The sequence below is a fragment of the Triturus cristatus genome, chromosome 6 (genome assembly GCF_964204655.1).
Source record: "Triturus cristatus chromosome 6, aTriCri1.1, whole genome shotgun sequence".
Lineage (NCBI taxonomy): Eukaryota > Metazoa > Chordata > Amphibia > Caudata > Salamandridae > Triturus > Triturus cristatus.
The window spans coordinates 1916549786-1916555785 of record NC_140589.1 but is presented as its reverse complement, the minus strand read 5'-3'; the positions used below and the strand labels follow the sequence as shown (position 1 = coordinate 1916555785).

At 49.0% G+C, this 6000-nt stretch overlaps 1 protein-coding gene across 5 annotated transcripts in view; it reads left to right on the top strand.

The window, feature by feature from the left end:
* Positions 1-448: 448 nt before the first annotated feature.
* Positions 449-6000, top strand: part of LOC146822453 (uncharacterized) — a 69319-nt gene continuing 63767 nt past the window's right edge. Inside the window, exon 1 of one of the 5 annotated variants that reach the window (XM_085613562.1) lies at positions 449-548. The gene's annotated coding sequence lies outside the window, so the exon portion shown is untranslated. Of the gene's footprint in view, positions 576-793; positions 810-6000 lie in introns of those variants that run through there. The other 4 variants (XM_085613561.1, XM_085613560.1, XR_014963307.1 and 1 more) reach the window with 4 other exon arrangements.

Below are 6000 nucleotides of genomic sequence, written 5' to 3'. Positions count from 1 at the left end.
AAATTACATTTTATTTATTTTCTTAGCGCTTCTTCTGGGTTCCAATGTTGATAAGAGATGTCATTCTGCGAAGCATTGTTGATGTAAAATTGTAGTCCTTCTTCTATTTTTGCAAAATGTCCCGGTTTTCGCTTCTCAAGATCTGGTCACCCCACCCACAGGCCATTCCCTGGTGGGGGAGCACCAGTCCTCGAGCTGGCACAGTCCAGGTGCAGATGCATCGCTGCCCATGCGGGGGAGAGGGGGCACGGAATCTCCTTTCATACCTCCCGCCCCAGCACCTCCTGCATCCCTAGCCCTCCAACTCCACCCTCCCTCCCCTCTGTAGAAGAGGGGGGCCGGTCCAGACACATCCCCCTCCCTTGGGGGATGGGCGACGAACGAAGGGGCATAACAGACAGGGTGTTTTGGGACTGCCCCCCATCTGACCACTCCCCCTGGATGATGCACTTCTAACGTCACTGGCAATGGCAGGGCGACCACATAAGTCCTGAATGCCAGACTCCGGCAGGCGAGTTATTTTCATTCGGAGGTGCGTGCTGTGTGAGGTGAGCGCGCCGTGTGATCTGCTGCAGGTGAGTTGTGGTGCTGTGTGAGGGGAGTGCGCCGTGTGATCTGCTGCAGGTGAGTTGTGGTGCTGTGTGAGGTGACCGCGCCGTGTGATCTGCTGCAGGGGAGTTGTGGTGTTGTGTGAGGTGAGCGCGCAGTGTGATCTGCTGCAGGTGAGTTGTAGGGTGGCAGACACACCATCGGATTATTTTCATCCGAAGGTGCTGTGTGAAGTGAGCGCGCAGTGTGATCTGCTGCAGGTGAGTTGTGGTGCTGTGTGAAGTGAGCGCGCCGTGTGATCTGCTGCAGGTGAGTTGTGGTGCTGTGTGAGGTGACCGCGCCGTGTGATTGGATGCAGGTGAGTTGTGGTGTTGTGTGAGTTGAGCGCGCCGTGTGATCTGATGCAGGTGGGTTGTGCGGTGGCAGACACACACCCTCGGATTATTTTCATCCGAAGGTGCTGTGTGAGATGGGCGCGCCGTGAGATCTGCTGCAGGTGAGTTGTGGGGTGGCAGACACACCATCGGATTATTTTCATCCGAAGGTGCTGTGTGAAGTGAGCGCGTCGTGTGATCTGCTGCCGGTGAGTTGTGGGTGGCAGACACACACACTCGCATTACTTTCACCCGGAGGTGCTGCGCTTGTACTTCGTGCAGTTTTGAGCTGCGTGTTCCAAGCCGAAGTGTAATGTTTTAATTTGTAGATGTGGGCACTGGGTTACCACGGCCCCCCTTTCACAGGCGACCCAGGGCCGTGGTCTTAGTTCATTCTTCGGACTTTCTTGCATTCATTCTGACCGTGTGACCCCTGCTGCTGACCTCTGCTTACAGCTGATGCCCCCGTGCCACATGTGTGGATTCTGCCCTCAATACGTCCTTGAGTCAGAGGGCTCCTTCCCTTGTGCCAGTCCGTTTTCCTTCCAGTGAGCGGCATCACACCCTATTCAACCCCCCCCCCCCTTCATTGGTCTGACATGAGAGCACGCCCCCCCTCTTCATTGGTCTGGCATGAGAGCACGCCCCCCCTCTTCATTGGTCTGGCATGAGAGCACGCCCCCCCTCTTCGTTGGTCTGGCATGAGAGCACGCCCCCCCCTCTTCGTTGGTCTGGCATGAGAGCACGCCCCCCCTCTTCATTGGTCTGGCATGAGAGCACGCCCCCCCCTTCATTGATCTGGCATGAGGGCACAAGTGACGTGTGCATCCATGGGCACTGAGTGTATAAAGTATACCAGCTGTGCCCGCGAGCATGGCAGTGCCACCCCTTCTATCACTCTTCCACCCCATCATGCAGTACTTTCATTTGAATGTGTGAGGGACTCTTTCACACTTAAAAAGTGCCCCCACTAACACAAAAGGAGTTTGAGGGGTGCGTTCACAGGCAGGCTTTACAAGCCAGGGTCTGTGCAGATTTCGGGGCCTCGAGTCTGATTGCTGTGCTGAGGAGGGGGCGGTTTTAGTTGGTTGTTAATCACTAGGGGCACTTGTTCCAAGTCTTGCATGCTCGCACACACGTATTATTTGCTGCTCTTGTGTCTTTGGCACAATTGTGCTCCATTTGTTAATGTTGTGTCTTATTTCCATGCTCACTTGCCTCCACTCTCTTTCCACCTCTGGGGCTCGCCTTGGCACTTTGTCCATCACCTTTGTTCCTGCGTGTGGGGCATTGGTTCAATCCTTGTGCCTCTCACTTAGTGACAGGTCTCTAGAGTGACCCCCAACATTTGGCTGTATATCTGTGGCTGCCCCCTTCCTGCATTGAAATCCTTCCTGGCACTGCCAGTGTCACACACTTTGTATCTTTGTTTCAGTCTTATTAGGGCTCAATTCTTAACCCTTTGACTTCTGTGGCCCCCGCTGAATCACTGCTGAAAACCGGGGACCCCAACCGAAGCTATTTCTATGCTTTGAACCTCAAAACTACGCGCAAAATACAGAGAGAAATATACAAAAAACAATGCAAAATTATGAAATGTTTGACTTAATAAACATACCAAAAATATATAAAAATCACATTTTAATGGGATGGTTGGAACTTTTCAAATTCAGTTTTTATTTCTAAAAGGCAAAGCTATATGCTGGACTAGCAGACCACTCTGTTTCCTTGCTCATGATGCATGTTGTCCTTTTGTTGACGCACACCAGTGCTTCACTTGAGACCACCCATGCCAGCAGGATTCTGCTTGCTGTCCTTGTGCTGCTCCCACTAATCAGGCTAAGGAGACAACTTACATTTTAGCCTCCCATTTCATGTTCCCTCACATTTGCACAGAGTTGTATGTTTTTCAATTTTACAATGTTTCTAATATTATTTCATTTCTCACCTGTCAAGGCTCCCATAAATTGTTGTTAAAGGCCCCAGATTAAGACCCATAGATCTATGCCTTTGTGTTAAAGGAATAGACTTGGCGTCTGTGTTTATAGAACATCGCTTGTGTTCATTTACTGTCTTGTTTTTCAGCCTGCATCGCCAGCACTGTGTCTTTGTTTGCGGATCCTTGCGCTCTTGTCGCGGTCTATTCCATATCTGTGGTGGTGATGCACCGAGTGTCTGTCTTAATGTTGCTAGTTTAGCTGTGACATTGTAATGTTATGTTATGTTAACCTCATTTTATAACGCGCACAGATACTAAAAAAGTTTCCCGGCGTGGGAGCCAAATAGCAAAAGAAGAAGGGACGCTTATGAACCACCGAGAACTCATGACCAAAAAGCATTTAATGTAAGAGTAATGTTTTAAATTGCTTTTTAAATAGCCTAAGATTATCCATGTTACGTAACTCAAAGGGCAAGGTGTTCCAATCTCTGGCTGCTTTCACCGAGAGAGAGCAGCCACCTAGCCTCATCAGACGGAACCTAGGGACCGCCGCGAGGCATTGACCCTTCGAGCGAAGCTGCCAGGAAGGCTCATAAAACTCAAAACGCCTTCTGAGGTAGTAAGGCCCAGTCTGATAAAGAGCACCATGTACCAAAACCAAGGCCTTAAACCGAACTCGCTGTTCAACCGGGAGCCAGTGAAGTGTTCGAAGGTTCTGGCTGGCACTGGATCTAACTGGCAAGCCCAATAAGGTTCTAGCCATCGCATTCTGTACAATCTGTAACCTTTTCAATTGGTAGGCTGGAAGTCCAAGATACAATGCATTGGCATAATCCAGCCTGGACAGAATAAGTGCCTGTGTAACCGTTTCCTTGGCATTTTTAGGAAGCAGCGGCAGGAACTTCTTAAGGCGTTTGAGCATACCAAAACACGCCCCCGCTAGTTTGCTTATCTGGGTATTAAATCTCAAATCCTGGCCAAACCAGATCCCCAGGTTTTTTGATGGACAGCCAGAGGCACTCGGCAGAGGAAAGCCAACCGGCCAAATCTCTTCCCTAAAATTGGAGAGAAAGGCCCCATAAAGAAGCACTTCAGATTTCTCCTCGTTGCACTTTAATTGGACCTTAGCTAACCATTTAAAAACCTCTGCAAGGCATGTCCTGGCAATGGTAGGAGAGAAACCCATTTTACTCCATGTAAAGAGGAGCTGGATATCATCAGCGTAGACTATAATCCTCGCACCCAGCTCCTCGGCTAAATAAACCAATGGAGTCATGTAAACATTAAAAAGAAGAGGGCTAAGTGTAGAACCCTGAGGGACCCCCGTATTCAAGCTGCGCGGGGTCGAAGAAAAAGGCGGCAGCCACACTTTTTGCGATCTATTAGCAAGGAACGATTCGATCCATTTCCATACCTGCCCTGAGATGCCAATATGAGACAACCGTGCCAGAAGTTGTTGGTGTGGCACGGTGTCAAATGCGGCCGAGAGGTCTAAAAGCACAAGTGCTGCTTTGCCGCCGGCATCCAGACAGTCTCTAATCGCCTCAGTCACCTCAACCAAAGCTGTCTCGGTACTATGAGCAGCTCTAAAACCTGACTGGGCAGGGTGGAGAGCCCCAGAGATCTCAACAAACTCAGAGAGTTGTTTATGGGCAGCTTTCTTGCAGATCTTAGCCACAGCCGGAAGGAGGGAGATAGGACGATAGCTGGCTGGACATAGAGGGTCAAGAGAGGGTTTTTTCAGTAATGGAAGGAGCTTTGCTTGCTTCCACTCAAATGGAATCATGGCGGTCTGGAGAGACAGATTCTCCATATTGTTAATTTCCGGGTTAACTGTATCAGCCACCGCTGCTCGAAGCCTAGCACGGCAAGGATCAGTAGGGGAGCCTGACTTCAGCGATTTAAGTATCGACAGAGTGTCGGAGAGCGGAATAACAGAAAAAGTAGTCAAAAAAAGGACCAACCATGATTGCCTTAGCCCCCATGGGGAGCGGTTCTGTCACCAGAGGCTGACTAGAGGGCCCCAAACCATCCTGAATGGATTTAATTTTATTGCAGAAAAAGCTGAAGGTTTTTCACACCAATCATTCGAGCCTGGTAGGGGCCTGTGTTCAGCTCTAGGATCCAGAAAGCTCTGTACAATTGAGAACATTTCTTTAGAGTTATTTTTAGACGGTGCAATACGCTCAGCAAAGTAAACCCCCTTGGCCGTCTTTACCATAGAGTAGTATACTTTCTGAGCATTTCTAAGAGCTGATTTAGCTAGGGGACTATAAGCCTGTCTCCGAGTCCGTTCGAACTTTTTGCAGACAGATGTTTGCAACTTTAGTTCATTAGAGAACCAAGGTTGGGATGGCGACTTTCTAGCTCTTTTACGATCAGGTGGAACGACAAATTTCTCCACTGCAACTGACAGCCATAGCTTAAATCCATCCACAGCTTCAGAAAGATTCCCTGGCAAATCCAAGCGGGTGTCAGCTAAAATCTTCCGAAATACCTCTGGGTCAATACGAGGGGGCGGTCTGCCCACTAGTACATTCGAGGAAAAGGAGGATGATTGAATAGACCAAGAAAAAGAAATTAAGAAATGATCCGTCCAAGTAACAGGAAAAGGATCAGACACTAGTAAAGGGAAATTAGAACAAATCCCATCTATAATATGCCCTCCACCGTGTGTAGGGGATTTGATCCACTGAGTTAATTGGGCAAAGTCCAATGACTCCAAAAAGGAAAGTGTCTCAGGAGCTTCACTACAATCGAGGTGAATATTGAAATCACCCAGCAGAATGTAATTGGAATATTTTAAGGATCTCTGTGCTACAACTTCACCCAGCATCTTAAGAAATGAGCTGGACGCCCCAGGGGGCCGATAGATGAGTGTACCACCCAGCAAAAAGTGAGGGGAAATAGAGAGGGAAGAGTCAAGAGCTTCACTTTCCACCACTTCCTGACAATTCAACTGCGTAAAAACCCAACATTCTCTGTAGACCACCGCGACCCCACCCCCCCCTTGCTATTTTTCGGTCCATCCTGGCAATTTTAAAGCCCATAGGGATGGCCAAAGAAATAGTAGGGGCGGAAAACTCATTAAGCCAGGTTTCGGTAATAAATAAAAGATCAAGCCGACTATCCACCAAA